Source organism: Natator depressus, chromosome 8 (genome assembly GCF_965152275.1).
Source record: "Natator depressus isolate rNatDep1 chromosome 8, rNatDep2.hap1, whole genome shotgun sequence".
Taxonomy (NCBI): Eukaryota; Metazoa; Chordata; order Testudines; family Cheloniidae; genus Natator; species Natator depressus.
In genome coordinates, this window is record NC_134241.1 from 99,327,649 (window position 1) to 99,345,021 (window position 17,373).

Consider the following 17,373-nt stretch of genomic DNA (forward strand, 5'->3'; position numbering starts at 1 on the left):
TGAGATATAAACCACTGATTACAGTTTCTAGTTAACGAATGGCTTTTGTCAAATTGCCCCAGGCAATGCCTAACAAAGTTGTGATTAACTACTGGTAAAGGCCAATTTCTTTGGGGATATTGCTTAAATGGAGCACAGCTCTACGGTACACAAAAGTTGCTATTCATTAGGCGCTGGGGAAAAAAAATGTGGCAGGAAGCCAGAAATGTAAAGCAGCCCATAAGTTGGCAGAGTAGTTTATAATTACTGCTATTAAATATCTCTCTCTAAAAGATTTGTTGAGATGTAAGATGCCAATGTTCACTTCGGGGTAATATTTCTAGTATGATTTCACTCTGTGATTAAGTATTTTGGAAGGAAGAGACAACATATTAATTAAAGTGGAAGAATAAATGCCTTCTTAATTAAGTGATGAAATACAATTTGCACGAAGGTGGAATTTTCCTAATAACTGCGGAGTGCGTCCTACGCGGTGTTTCATTCAGTTCCCTCTTTCCCGTCTGTTGTCCCTGGAGAATTCTAAACCAACAGTTAGGGCCTGATTCTGATCTCCCTGCCAGTTTTTAATTCCTTTGACTTTGGTGGATTTACTCCTGATTTGGGACAGCGTAAATCAGAGGAGAATCAGGCCCTTCAATTTCCTTTTTGATAAAGGTTTCTTTTATACACCAGGATAAAACTAAACACTCTCTAAACAATTAACTGTGAGGTATTATCAATCTAAAAAGGGAGGGGGGACCTGAGAGCGATGCTATTGAATGGATGTATGCCTCTGCCTTGGTTCCCTTACTGAGTAAATCTGTATCTGCCCCCTTCTTTATTCTCACCCCTTATCTTCTCGAACTCCTTTGTCGATGGCTTACCTTATATCCTAGCTTGAAAGTCTTGGGGAAAGAAGGTCTTGTGGTTAATGAACTGACTGGGGACATGATCACATACGATTTTTACCACAGGACCCCTGCCTCATTCAGTATGCAGGCTGGACAGGGCTCACTTAATAAGCAGCTATTCAATATTTTGTTTTATCCTCATTGTTATGTGTTTTTATGCCGATTGTTCATGGGATTTTTTGTTTTAGCCTCGTTGTTCGATTTACTTCACACTATCCATACCCTGCTCTGAAGACAGAATTATTAATCTCCTCTTGGGCTTCTCTATGATCTCTTCACTAGAATATCTGAATCCCTCACAAATATTAATGAATATATGCTCACAGCACCCCTCTGAGGTGAGGAAGTGGTGTTATTGCCACTTTACAGATGGGGAACTGAAGCACAGAGTTTAGGGTCCAAAGTTTCCACTAATTTTGGGTGCCTGTTTAAGATCCCTAGGGGCTGAGTTTCCAGAGAACTTAGCATTATGTAGCACTTAATATTTTCAAAGCTGAGTTCAGCTGCAGCTGGGAGTGCTCGGTGCTTCTGTAAATCAGACCCCAGGGTGTCAAGTTGGACACTCAAAATATGAGGAACACACTTTTTAGTGACCACCTGTGGAAAGTCTGGTGTCAGTGACTAGCTCGGCATCACATGGGAACCTTGAGACAGAGGCAGTGACAGAATCTGATTCTCGAGGGCAGCCTTCAACTGACTTAACCATGAGATCACCCTTTCCCTTCCTACAACCCCCTGCCTCATTCTTGACAGATATTCCAACTTGTACAACCAATGAAGCAAGAGTCCTACAGACAACCTCCTCCTTCACTACACAACCTTGATTCAACCCCAAAGCAGGTCCATTGTGTGCACTGTCTGAATGAGGCAGGGGTCTTTTTTGGGGGGTGAGGGAGGTAATATATGATCACGTAATTAAAGCCTGTATATAACACACAAGCACAAGGGGACTGAATTAAGGGTAATGACAGACTTGAACAAGATGCTGCTGCTACTGCCCAATGTCTCACCTATTCAAGGCCCTTCATTTTCAGTTTTTATTTTGTTTAAAATTTCTTGAATTTATCAGTGCTTATTTTAAAAAAAAAATTAAAAATGAGTGCAAGAAATTAACTTCAGTTTTCTGGAGAAGTGTTGGGGTTAATATTGGGGGATGGGAGGACAGAAAAAAAAGCAGGAAATAGAGAAATGTAACAGTATTGAAAGTAAAAGCAGTTTAATGCTATAGTTTATTTCATTAACAGTACATACACATGCATGCATGTGTGTGCGTATTTTCTAGTACATTGCCTTTAAGTGCTACACAGCCTCACATTTACTTAGACTAATTTATTATTGACATAAACACCTCTACCTAATGTCATATACTGGATTTTCTCAACATATTCAGCATTTTTGTGTACTTGAGTGGTCCAAAATTTGGGTGAAAATTGGTAAAAACTGAATAATAGCTTTTGTAAACCCGGAGATTTTTCAGTAAAAATTAGTAAAAACTGAAAATGAAGGGCCTTACGCATATTGCAAACCACAGATACATTGCCACCCTCCTCAAAGAGATCAGTGTGCCCTCGTTTTGAAAATCCAGCATGGATTTATACCAGCCTCCAAAATGGAGCTTTTTGTCTTTCGACTTCCATCCTAACTATGCACCCGTATTCTCTCTGCATTGTTATATAGCATTGCCATGTTATAGGACCGCCCTTCTATTCTATCCTAATCTGGTTCTTATATTGTACAAATCACCATGGTATCTGTATTCCTGTAACACTCTGCTTCATTGACTCTATAACTCTTCAAAGCCCATCTGAAAATGTAACTTTTTTAACTTCTAATTTCCTTCCTACTAGGATTACTTACCTTTTAAAAACATTTTGGGTTATGATTTTATGAAAGAAGCTAGCTACAAAATAAAGCTGCCCATTGTTATGTTTAATTGGAAGCTGGTGTGCGCCTACCTCTGGGCGGGGGCATGACAGCAGTTTACCAGTGCACAGCAACAATACGAGAGCAGGAAATACCCTGTCCCAGTGAAAGTGCAGCGGGACTTGAGGGAGGCTGAAAGTAGTTACCTGAATTGGAAAGCAGCCCAGACTCCAGAGCAGCATTGCTGATCTTGCAAAAACTGGCACAGAGACTGTAATGACTGGAAGTGGGCAGGGCCTCAGCTGGATGGCTCTCCGGAAAGATCTTAGCACAGGGAAAACCTAATATTGCAAAATATTGCATTTTGGGTGGGGGAAATTCTATTCATGCTATGAGTTCAGCGAATGATTTCCACAAAGAAGAAGGCTGCTGTTTTTATGCCAGCACCTTTATTTGTACAACTGGAAAGAAAGGTATAAACTCATTTGGGGTTCTTTGTGAACCACTTGGACCCAGGCCCAACAGTTGTTTTTCATTTATCCTCGACATTTTTGACTGCTCCCATTGAAGTGAGATAAAGTAGCACAAAGAAACAAACTCCTCTCTTTTCCCTGACTCCTAGAGTCCCATTCTGTCTCATTTCAGACTGATCCGAGAGGGTATTGTGCAAACATGTGTCTACTATACCAAATGACTGGCAGGTAGCTAATGTAATGCTGATTTTTCAAAAAGGCTCCAGAGGCAATCCTGGCAATGACAGGGAATAAGCCTAATTTCAGTCCCAGGCAATTGGTTGAAACTATGGTAAAGAACAGAATTATCAGACACATAGATGAACACAATATGTTAGGGAAGAGTCAACACGGCTTTTGTAAAGAGGAATCATACCTCACCAACCTATTAGAATTCTTTGAGGGTATCAAGAAACATGTGGACAAGGGTGATCCAGTGGATATAGCATACTTGGACTTTCAGAAAGCCTTTGACAAGGTCCCTCACCAGAGGCTCTTAAGCAAAATAAGCAGTTGTAGGACAAGAGGGAAAGCCCTCTCATGGATCAGTGACTGATTAAAAGATAGGAAAGAGAGGACAAGAATAGAGGGTCAGTTTTCACAAGGGAGAAAGATAAATAGCGGGTCCCCCCAGGGGTCTGTATTGGGACCAGTGCTGTTTAACATATTCATAAACGATCTGGAAAAAGGGGCAAACACTGAAGTGGAAAAGTTTACAGATAGGTAAGTCCAAAGCTGACTGTGAAGAGTTACAAAGGGATCTCAGAAAACTTGGAAATGGGGCAATAAAATGGCAGATGAAATTCAATGTTAATAAATGCAAAGTAGTGCACATTGGAAAATGTAATTCCAAAAATACATCCAAAATGATGAGGTCTAAATAAGCTGTTCAAGAAAGATCTTGGAGTTGTTGAGTTGCCAGTTCTCCAGGATTGTCCTGGAGTGCCCAGGAATTAAAGATTAATCTTTAATTAAAGATTATGTCATGTGATGAAACCTCCAGGAACATATCCAACCAAAACTGGCAACCCCAATTGTGAATAGTTCTGTGAAAACATCTGCTCAATGTACAGCAGCAGGTCAAAAAAGCTAACAAACGTTAGGAACCATTAGGAAAGGGATAGATAATACTACAGAAAATATCATATTACCACTATATAAATCTATGGTACATCCACACCTTGAATACTGTGTGCAGTTCAGGTCAACCTGTCTCAAAAAAGATATTAAAATCGGAAAAAGTACAGAAAAGGGCAACAAAAATGATTAGGGGTATGGGACAGCTTCCATAAGAGGAGAGATTAAAAAGAGTGGGACTATTCAGTTTAGAAAAGAGATGAGTAACGGTGGGATCTGATAGAGGTCTATAAAATTATGAATAAGGAAGTGTTTATCCCTTCACATAACACAACACCCAATTAAATTAATAGGCAACAGATTTAAAACCTAGGAAAGTACTTCACATAATGCACACCCAACCTATGGAATTCATTGCCAGGGGATGTTGTGAAGGGTTCAAAAAAGAACTAGATAAGTTCATGGAGGATAGGCCCATCAATAGCTATTAGCCAAGATGGTCAGGGATGCAAGCTCATGCTCTGGCTCTCCCTGAAACTCTGGCTGCCAGTAGCTGGGACTGTACAACAGGGGATGGATCACTTGATAAATTGCCCTGTTCTGTTCATTCCTTCTGAAGCATTTGGCACTGACCACTGTTAGAAGACAGGATGCTGGGTTAGAAGAACCACTGGTGTGACCCAGTCTGGCCATTCTTATCTTATGAGATATGTAAACATACATACAACTGTGTAGACAGAGAGGAAGGATGATCTGGTGGTTGAGTGCCTGGGCGAAGACTTAAGGCATTGGGGTTTAATTCACAGCTCTCCTACAGACTCAGTGTGTGACTTGCACAAGCCAGATTAATACAAACAAGAGGAATTACTTTTTCACACAATGCACAATTAACCTGTGGAACTCATTGCCAAGGGATGTTGTGATGGTCAAAAGTAGAACTTAATAAAGAACTATATAAGTTATAGGGGGAAGACAAGGGTGAAGCACACAAAAATTGCCCTGTTCCGTACACTCCCACTTAAGCTCCGGTACTGGCCGCTATCGGAGACAGGAACGGGCTAGATGGATCTTTGGTCTGACCCAATATGGCAGCTCTTATATTCTTAAGTCACTTAGGCCCAGATCCTCAAACGTATTTAGGTTCCTAACTTCCACTGATTTCAATGGGAGTAAGGTGCCTAAATATCTTTGAGGATCTGGGTTTAACCTCTCTGTGCTTCAGTTCCCCATTTGTAAAATGGGGATCATACCATCTTGTCTCTTTAGATTGTTAACTCTTTGAGACCAGGACTTTTTTTTGTTGTGCATTTGTACAGCACCTCGCATGATGGGGCTTTGCTCTCTTGGGATTCCTTGTCACTAGCAAAATATATATACTAGTAATATATCTTTAATTGCCCAGATCTACATGTCCACTGGGTTTCTGATAGCTTCCTATTGGCTAGAGCTGCTAGAAAAAAATATTTAAATCAATTTGTGAATATATTTACTCATTTACAGAGTTCAGTTCCCTATGATTCATATGGGTATTCAGACATCCCCAGCTATTTGTGAAAATATTTATGAATCCTGAAAATGTCACAAATCTTAGCATGAATCATTATTTGGCTACAAAATTGTTATGCAAGTTTAGTTAGTCTCCTGTTTAAAACTGTTCAGTCATCTAATTAGGAAGCATACACAATACCAGGTTACTAACTCTACAACATGAATAATGAATATCCAAAGAGAACAGTTTGTCAGTGCCCTATAGGTTGGAAATGCTTCATCAAAACTAATCAGCGAAATACAAATAATGAACACAATTGCAGAAGTCAAGGCTGGTCTGCTAACCAAAAACTATGTTTGGAGCTGGTTTTCCAGCTCTGGCTGTTACAAGATGAAAAATTTGGCATCATGAGCAAAACTTCCCCAAGTATTAGCAAAGAAAGAGAGGCGTTTTGGACTTCCTATTCCAGACTGGAATATGATCTCTCTTGATCTGAGGGCTGCCATCTTGACTGACACAATGGGAATTGGACCAGGGAAATCCGAGCTAAAAAGCCTGAGGTTCTACAGTTTGAGATAGAGCTCTCTAGACTCGTATCTTCATGCAATCACCAGTGGGTTACACCTGCACGGCTTGTATTAGAAGTGTATTTTAATAACCCCACGTCCTATCTCTTTTAGTTCTCCCAGGCAGACTCATGGCAAGTCTTACAAACAAGTAAGTCCTTTTAGTTACGCTAAATTGTAATTGAAGTTTATGTATAGGCTGCTTGTTGTGTTATGTGAGCCCCCCATAGAATAGAATATCAGGGTTGGAAGGGACCTCAGGAGGTCATCTAGTCCAACCCCCTGCTCAAAGCAGGACCAATCCCCAACTAAATCTTCCCACCCAGGGCTTTGTCAAGCCTGACCTTAAAAATATCTAAGGAAGGAGATTCCACCACCTCCCTAGGTAACGGAGGTAACGCATTCCAGTGTTTCACCACCCTCCTAATGAAAAAGTTTTTCCTAATATCCAACCTAAACCTCCCCCACTGCAACTTGAGACCATTACTCCTTGTTCTGTCATCAGCTACCACTGAGAACAGTCTAGATCCATCCTCTTTGGAACCCCCTTCCAGGTACTTGAAAGCAGCTATCAAATCCCCCCTCATTCTTCTCTTCCGCAGACTAAACAATCCCAGTTCCCTCAGCCTCTCCTCATAACTCATGTGTTCCAATCCCCTAATCATTTTTTTTGCCCTCCGCTGGACTCTCTCCAATTTTTCCACATCCTTCTTGTAGTGTGGGGCCCAAAACTGGACACAGTACTCCAGATGAGGCCTCACCAATGTCGAATAGAGGGGAACAATCACATCCCTCGATCTGCTGGCAATGCCCCTACATATACATCCCAAAATGCCATTGGCCTTCTTGGCAACAAGGGCACACTGTTGACTCATATCCAGCTTCTCGTCCACTGTAACCCCTAGGTCCTTTTCTGCAGAACTGCTGCTGAGCCATTCGGTCCCTAGTCTGTAGCGGTGCATTGGATTTTTTCCGTCTTAAGTGCGGGACTCTGCACTTGTCCTTGTTGACCCTCATCATATTTCTTTTGGCCCAATCCTCTAATTTGCCTAGGGCCCTCTGTACCCTATCCCTACCCTCCAGCATATCTACCTCTCCTCCCAGTTTAGTGTCATCTGCAAACTTGCTGAGGGTGCAATCCACACCATCCTCCAGATCATTTATGAAGATATTGAACAAAACCGGCCCCAGGACCGACCCTTGGGGCACTCCACTTGATACCGGCTGCCAACTAGACATGGAGCCATTGATCACTATCTGTTGAGCCCGACAATCTAGCCAACTTTCTGTCCACCTTATAGTCCATTCATCCAGCCCATAGTTCTTTAACTTGCTGGCAAGAATACTGTGGGAGACCGTGTCAAAAGCTTTGCTAAAGTCAAGGAACAACACGTCTACCACTTTCCCCTCATCCACAGAGCCAGTTATCTCGTCATAGAAGGCAATTAGATTAGTCAGGCATGACTTGCCCTTGGTGAATCCATGCTGACTGTTCCTGATCACTTTCCTCTCCTCTAAGTGCTTCAGAATTGATTCCTTGAGGACCTGCTCCATGATTTTTCCAGGGACTGAGGTGAGGCTGACTGGCCTGTAGTTCCCAGGATCCTCCTTCTTCCCTTTTTTAAAGATGGGCACTACCCATGGTGTCCTCTTCTGCATGTCTTTTGGTGAAGTGTGATGTATTATTTAGATAGATAATTGTCATTCTGGATTGTGTGTGCACTACCCATTTAAAAGTCTAAGATTCTGCTCTCTGCAACTACAGGGAACCATTCAGAGAAGCAGAGGTCAATGCAGACAGTCATTTAGGAGACACACATACGGTGCTCCTTCTTGGAGACCTTAAGTTTGCTGTTGTTCTCTTAATGTAAAATAAAGGTCATCCTGACTGAAAGGAACTGTAAACTCTTTCTAAATGGGATAATAGATCAAGGAGGAGTATAGGAAAAAGAAAAGCTTTGCCCAGAGGAAGCCCTCCCTGACCTGGAGAAAACACCAGCTATTTGGAACCCTTGCAAATACCCACCTCCTTCCCCTTCACTATGCAGTTTGTTGGCCGAGTACAAGCAATGACTAGTGACTTGGAGGATTGCCGTTATTAATCTAGAGCTCAACTAGATTAACTTTGTGTTTAGTAAGGAAAGATTTTCACAGGTGTCCAGGATTGGCCCAGTAGCATTAAATGTAGTGGGTGTGGAGGGGAGTGAAGACAGCTAATTCATGTGAAGCGTTCATCTCCTGGTGCTCCCTACACAACGGGGGACAACTCCTGCCTTCACCCCAATCTAAAGGTTTTGCAGTCCAAAATAATGATGGCGACCCAGATTTCTTGTTGTGACCTTTTGTATGCATCTGAGTGAAAGCATTAGATGTGTCATATGAACATGAAGAAAATGCATAGATCATTAAATCTACAAGGGCTATATAATGCCTGGCACTTCAGCAGCTAAATTCAGCCCTAGCATAAGGAGGCATGAGTCCCACTGATTTCTTTGCAGCTGGTTATTGTATGCTATGGCTGAATTTAGTGGCAGGAGTATGGGTCAGCTTGTTGAAAGGGCTTCCATGCTCACAACGTAGCATGGCCCAATGGTTGATTGGTAGAGGCCACTACTATATGAATGATATGGATATAATCATATGGAGTAGACCTGGGCAAAGAAGTGAGGGTTGTTTTTTTGTTTGTTTGTTTCTTTGTTCAGTGGCAATTCTGAAAACAAAATAAAAAAGAATGGTTATGGTTGAACCAAAGCTGAAATTTTTTTGGAGTTTTTGGTGAACTAAAAAAAAATTGCATTTCAGGTCTGTTCTGGAGCAGGGATTGACGCCTGAGACTCCAAGCATCCTGGGTGAATACCTTACCCACCAGGAACAATGTTTTTGCTGATGCAGACTAACATGGCCACCGCTCTGAAACTTTTCAACAGCCGTGTTAGTCTGTATTCGCAAAAAGAACAGGAGGACTTGTGGCACCTTAGAGACTAACCAATTTATTTGAGCATGAGCTTTCGTGAGCTACAGCTCACTTCATCGGATGCATACTGTGGAAACTGCAGAAGACATTGTATACACAGAGACCATGAAACAATACCTCCTCCCACCCCACTCTCCTGCTGGTAATAGCTTATCTAAAGTGATCATCAAGTTGGGCCATTTCCAGCACAAATCCAGGTTTTCTCACCCTCCGCCCCCCCCCCCCACACAAACTCACTCTCCTGCTGGTACCAAGCTAAAAGTAATAAGCAGCCGGGACGGGCATGGGGGTCGGGAGTCGATGTGGGACTACTGCAGCAGCAGCACCTCCTTCTCTGGCCGAAACGATTCGTGTCCAATTTGCAGTGAGTTTCAGGTCGACCAAAACAGCATCTTTTTTCATCTAATAAACTATTAATCGGCAAAATTTTGCCCAGTCTAATATGGAGAACTGTATGGTGACCCCTACATTCTGCAGTGTGGAAACCCAGCTGCACAGGGCCTGAGTCTGCCTTGCCTTCCACAGGTGTAAATCAGGAGAAATAAACTGATTGGAGTCAGTGGTGCTCCACTTGTATAAAACTCAGAATCAGGCCCCTAATTTACGCAGCAAAGGGAGGAATTGCCTTCAGGACTCTCAATAGAAAAGGAGGACTTGTGGCACCTTAGAGACTAACAAATTTATTTGAGCATAAGCTTTCGTGAGCTACAGCTCCACTGAATGCATCCGATGAAGTGAGCTGTAGCTCACGAAAGCTTGTGCTCAAATAAATTGGTTAGTCTCTAAGGTGCCACAAGTCCTCCTGTTCTTTTTGCAAATACAGACTAACACGGCTGCTGCTCTGAAACCTGTCAATAGAAAATGTCTTAGGAAAATACGAAGCTCTCTGGAGGCAATAATTGCATGGTGCCTATCAAAGTTCTAATCATCTGTGAAAATTTATATCTCCCCCCGCCCCCAAATTCACATTAGCAGCATTAAAACTTGGTCGCCTACAGGAACACAAGGAGATGGCCTGAATTAACACACTGTGTACTTTAGCTCATGTAGCCTAAGGCCATGAGATAAGAACCCAAGTGATAAGGCAGATATGTGTTCTTTCCCCAGCACTGTTCCTTATTCCCGATTTTGTTTATCTGCTCTGATTTGTGAGCAGTTGGCTCTCTTGTTAATGACCCTGAGTCAGCGCAAAACATTACATCATGGAGATAAAGCTGGTCTGTAGAGCACAAGGCATGCCTCCTGAGCAAATACATCCAGACACCTGATTTAATCTCCTGCCTCAATGGGGGTCTTCGGGTTAAAAGATGGTTTTGCCAGTGTTTATTTACCTGGTTAGTCACATTCAATACTCCTCTATGAAACCTGCTCAGCAGCTGACTGGGGCTGCCTGAAATCCTCTGCTCCCAATCCAAGGGCCCCTCTCTTTTGAATGTTGAAGCTGAGGTCTGTGATTTGTGAAAATAAAGGGAGCTCAAATAGGATTAGGCAAGATTCCCCACTGTGTGGCTCGCCCACCACACGTGCTTTATGTTTTAATGGGACCAGGAAGATGAGTCAGAGCTTCAAAGAGACTAACAAGGCTGCTGAGAGCTGCCTGGGCTCCTTTTTTGTTTTTTTTGTTTTTTAAAAAAAGCCGCCTTAATTAAATTTGCTTCTTATCTGCTCCGATCATTTTAATTTCATAAAAGAGGGGAGGTTAAACTGGACGAAGACAATAACACAGGGGGAGTCCGAAAGAGTAACATAGAGCTTTTCTCTGCTGGCAGCAAGTCCCCTTTGTGCCAGGTTTTTCACCATTTTCTGTACACCCCAAAGAAAATACAAGCCCCACTAAGGCCAGAGATGCCCTCTGTGGAAACAGATGTTTGCGTCTGCCTTTGATTCCCAGTATCTTGGTCCTTTGTTGCATTGCAAATGTGAGCTCTGCCTTTTTCCCCCAGATGCCCCAACACCGGAGGCATTAACCTGTTCTGAGCAGGTCTGTTCTACTTGACACTTTCATCATCATGTTGGCACGCAGCCACTCCTCCGACATCAGAACTCAATTCAAACACTTCCACGATGAGCTCAGCTGAGACAGAAAGGCATTGGGCTTCCTCACAATAGTACAATAGAACCTCAGAGTTGCGAACCCCTCAGGAATGGAGGATGTTCATAACTCTGAACAAACCGTTATGGGTGTTCTTTAAAACGTTTACAACTGAACATTGACTTCATACAGCTTTGAAACTTTACTATGTGGAAGAAAAATGCTGCTTTTAACTGTCTTAATTTAAATGAAACAAGCATAGAAACAGTTTCCTTTCCTTGTCAAATCTTTTTTTTAAAATGTTCCCTTTATTTTTTTTTCAGTAGTTTAACACAATACTGTACTGTATTTGCATCTTTTATTTTTTAATCTTCTGCTGCCTGATTGCGTACTTCCGGTTCCAAATAAGGTGTGTGGTTGACTAGTCAGTTTGTAACTCTGGTGTTCGTAACTCTGAGGTTCTACTGTAGTGAAGGGAGAATTCGAAATAATACAAAGGATACACTTCAGACAAGTATTTTACCCAAGACCCTGAGGTCTTGTTTTCACTAGGGGGAAAAAGGTGTATTCTGATTTTGTGTTAGCTAACACAAGGATCAAAATCAGGGACTTCAGCATTCTGGCTGCTTCACTTGGATTTTACCTTGTGTCAATTGCCATGCGTTAGCTAACTTGAGGTAAAAACGCACCATTTTTCCTAGTGAAGATGCACCCTGAGCCATCCCATTTCCCATCCCTGGGCCTCCGCTGTCTCCTATACTGTTCCACTAAAGGCCCACAAGCAGAAACCTGGATGCCATAGAAACAGAGGACAGAAAGTGAAGCAACCAGAATGCTGATCTCTGACTTTGATTGGTTTAGCGCTCATCTTTTAATGTGAGTTGTTTTGTTTTATAAACTAAATTTCCTGCCCCTCCAGGGGAAATTTTTCCAAAGCCTCATTGTTAGAGCAGCCATCACAGAAGAAGCCACTTGGCACTGTAAGTGACCCTGTCTTATGATCAAGAGCCAGACTTGTGAACAGCTACTATACCCTAAGGGTAACTGTTGCTACCCTGTCATAGACATGGATGGATGAGATCATGCAGCTGTTTCTGCTGCACTTTCTTTGGCAGTGGCATAAATTTAAAAAAATACATAGCTCTAGTTGCGGCCTCTTCATCCTTAATTGTTGTTGTTACAGACTCTGGGAACTGTGCAATTGAATGGTAGGAATTACACAGCTGAATACCAAGGTCCAAGACTTGCAGGAAACTGAACAGCAAATTGAGTATGACACAAAGACACAAGGAGAAAAGAAGGCCTGGACGGACAGATCATGGCTTCAGCGTATAGTCACCCTATGGATCTCATTGTAACAGGAGACCTTCTAGTCAAACACTCAGGCCAAATGATATCTTGACCAGTCTTATCGTCTGTGTTGTACGCAAGCTAAATTAGTCTGATCTGTCATCCTTTGGAACAGGAGCTGATACATGGAAAAAACTGGTTGAAATAACAGGAATGGTTTGGTTTTGTTTGTTTTGCTTTTTAACTAAAACAGATTTAGACCATGAAACAAGCTGGGGATGGTACAACATTGTCCTCACTTGTGATACGGAAGGCTAGGCTGGACACTGGGCTGCATTCAGAGATACTGGAAATGAATGTGCAAATGATATGTAAGTGAACGTCAGAATGAGAGTAAGTTGGTGCAACTTAAACCCTGAAAGAGGCTGTAGCAGGAAAAGTCATCCACAGAGAGAAGCAAGAAGATGTGAAATAAAGATTCATGCATTCATTCATTTATTCATTTATCTATGATCATAAGGGACCCTTTCCGGCCTTAAAATCTACGTGTTTTTGTTATTTTTAATTAAAACCTATTTAGACCACAAAACTAGCTGGGGATGGTGCTTAGATACACATAGATGTTTAACCCAGAAGGAACCTTTATGATCATCTAGTCTCATCTGCATAACACAGGACGTTATAAAGTATGGAGCCATTTATCATCAGTATTCACTCCCAATGGACACCAACTTACATCATCATTAACATCACTTCTGAATCTCTCTCACAGACACACTCACTCCTCGCCTTTTAGAAACGATCTAGAAGTAATGAAAACATCCTGTCCCGCTTTACCAGAATGCACCGGATACTCCTCCCGGCCCCTTTCAACTCAAGAGGCTCTATTGCTTTAATACTTCACCGGACAGCAGTTTGATTGAAAACTGGTAAGAGGCCACCTGGGTGGACTAATACCTAGGAGGATGTGATATTACTTTTCGGATCATGCTTGGGACTTCAACAGAGATTGGGGTGAAATCCAAGCTTTAGTGCAGGAAGAGTTAATGTGATACTCTATGATGGAAGGATTTGAGATTTTGGTTAAAAGTGCAGCTCCCCTAGGCTAGTGGGCATGTGTTTTATGCTCACTGTGGGCCATGTAGGCTTCAGAGTGCCATGGAACTAACAAAAGAAAATTATGAGGCCCGAGGTTCAGATATTAAATGATTCCATTGTACATTAATGAGGCAATTTTAACAAACTGGCAATTTCCTTTTGGCCTTTAGTTTATGAGTGATCCTATTCAAGCCTTTATAATAAAAGGAACACAGGTGGGTAATTAAGAAGGTGTGAAACGTGAAGAAATAGCCAGCTTTCTTTTAGTGCTCTGCGCAATGCATTGTATAGGGCTATCTGCATCAAAGTGGTGACTGATGAAGTGACCTCACAAACTGACCTGGGGACTAGTTTTCTTTAAAACAGAGCAAGCCTGAGTGCATTCTGTAAATCTTTTGCTCTAAAAACTACTTAAAGCATGGTTAGCCCAAGCGCTGTTCAATAAAAATATTTAGCTAGTATACAGTGCTTTTCATCCATAGATCTCAAAGTGCTTTTCAGACACAGGTAATTATTATTATCCCCTTGATGATTGATTGGGGAAACTGCGGCACAGAAAGATGATTTGCCCAAGGTCACAAAGCAAAGTCAGTGTCTGAGCTAGAACAGAATGGTTTCCTAACTCCTTATCTAGTACCCTATCCATTGGGCCACACACCCTCCATTTTGGATGGTTATTTCCTCATTCCTTTAATTACTCTTCCTGCTCCCATTACAATCTGAGAGAGTACATTTGTATGATGACCACACGCACCACTAACAGATGGGAGCCTTTTCCTAATTGGAAACTGAAAGTTTGTTTTGTTCTTTTCCATTGTCTATTTTGGTTCATGTGAAAGTAAATCTAAAAACAGTGGCACTGCAGCTCAAAAACTCCCCTACGGTTTCTCACATCCACATTCAGCATAACAAGAAATGAAGCCTCAATGTTTCGATAGCATAAAGGCTGGATCCTTAAACTTGCTTCATATGTGTTTCATTTCGGGGCGGAGGGCAAAGGTGGTTTATCTCCTGCTAACCTCTGCCTCTGGTATAGAAATTTCATGAGCTGCTAATCACTGCCTGCATATTTTACCAGAAACCACGCAAAATAGCATTGCTTTGATTTCCATTCTGCCACTTCAGGTTTTGGGGTTTTTTTTAAGCATAATTTGGGATTCAGAAAGGTTTCCAAGCCACAGAAACACAGTACCAATTGGACAGTTGCTATGTATTCTTTCCTTTTGGGTACAATACAATTTGGTGATGTCATTTTCAGGAGATGATCTTTGGGGACTAGCCTTTCACTGGCAGTTAGAACTTCATTATGACCTCCTTCATTATGACCTTCTTTGTAACTCACCAGTGATGGCACAACTGGGCTAGATTCCAAGTCCACTGATTTCAATGGATTTTGAATCAAGCCCTAAAAGTAGTAATATATCACAGGTGGGTATTTCTCCCAGTTGCAGCTCAGGGTCATAATTGCAGCAAAAAGATAGCATGTAAGCTCCCTGGGCTAGGGACTGTCCTTTTGTTCAGCACAACAGGGTTCTGGTCTATGACTAGGGCTCCTAGGCCCTTTGGTAATAGTAAAAAGAAAGAGGGAGTTGATAGTAATGAATATGAATGAGAAGTTAGGAATTGTAGAAAATTGATAAGGATGGCAAAGGGACACACGGAGAAAACTATGGCCAGTAGAGTTAAGAACAATAAGGAGTTTTTAAAGTGTGTTAGGAACAAAAATAATCTTAACAGTATTGGTCCATTACTAGACAGAAATGTTAGAATTATCAATAATAATGAAAAAAATCCTATCAATATGTATATTTCTGTCCTCTATTTGGGGAAAAAACAATGATAGTCCTATCATATGATAACACTCTTTCTATTCTAGTATTTCATGAGGAGGTTAAAGAGCAGCTACTAAAGTTAGATATTTTTAAATCAGCAAATCCGGATGATTTTCATTCAAGAATTTTAAAAGAGCTGGCTGAGGAGCTGACTGGGTTGTTAATGTTGATTTTCAATAACTCTCGGAACATCAGGAAAGTTCTGGAAGAATGCTAATGTGCCAATATTTTAAAAGGGATGTCAGTCTGGGCAAGATCCTGGACTGGCTGATATGGGCCTTGATTAATAAAGAATTAAAGGAAGATAATATAATTAATGCTGATCAACATAGATTTATGGAAAATAGAGCCTTTCAAACAAACTTGATATCTTTTTTGATGAGATTTTGAATTTGGGTGATAAAAGTAATCGTATTGATGTAATGTACTTAGAATTCTGTAAGGTATTTGATGTGGTAGCTCATGATATTTTGATTAAAAAACTAGAACAATAGCAAATTAACATGGAACACGTTAAATGGATTAAAAGTTGGTTAACTGAAAGGGCTCAGAATGTAATTGTAAATGGGGAATCTTCATCAAATGAATGTGTTTCTAGTGGGGTCCTGCAGCGATCAGTACTTGGCCCTACGCTATTTAATATTTCTATTAATCACATGGAAGAAACCATAAAAGCAAATAACACAAAAATTGGGGCAGTGGTAAATAGTGAAGAGGACAGGTCACTGATACAGAGCGATCTGAATCACTTGGTAAACCTGGTCCATCAAACAATGTTTGTTTTATATTCCAGTGCAACAGTGTGGGCAAAAGGGCTAACACAATCCTTGTATGCATAAAGAGAGGACTCTCAAGTAGGAGTAGAGAGGTTATATTTTATATATGTTTTACGTCTGTATTTCACACCTATGTGGCCGCTATTGAAATACTGTCTCCAGTTCTGGTGTCCACAATTCAAGAAGGATGTTGAGAAATTGGAGAGGGTTCAGAGAAGAACCATGAGACTGACTAAAGGATTAGAAAGCCTGCCTTAGCGTGATAGACTCAAGGAGATCAGTCTATTTAGCTTAAAAAGGAGAAGGTTAAAGGGTGACTTGATCACAATCTATAAGTGCCTACATGGGGAACAGGTATTCAATAATGGGATCTTCAGTCTAGCAGAGAAAGGTACAATATGATCCAATGGCTAGAAGCTGAAGTTAGAGAAATTCAGACTGGAAATAAGGCATAGTTTTTGTTAAACAGTGAGAGAAATTAACCATTGAAACAACTTACCAAGGGTTGTGGTGGATTCTTCATAACTGACAATTTTAAAATCAAGATTGCATGTTTTTCTAAAAGATCTGCCCTAGGAATTATTTTGGGGAGATTCTATGGCCTTTTTTACACAGGCTGTAACCGTGCCTCAGTGGGTCACAACTGAGAATACCAAACTCAGGACAAACTGCTGAGAAACAGGGCACACACAACCCAAAACTGGTGGCTATTCTTCCATAAGACATACCAAACTAGCAACAAAAGGAAATTTCTGTTTCACCACGTTGGCTAACAAGAAGTCATAAAACCAGTTTCCAGTTCTTTTTCACCACCAAAAACTCTGGATTTAAAGGTGAGTGGTTCTTTACAACCAGTCTCATCAAATAAAAGGTTCTCCTGAGCTCAAAGGACCAGATCAATATACACCCAGATAAATATATAACTCAGATCTTTGCCCCAAAATTACACTGATGCCAATCCTTTAGTATCTAAA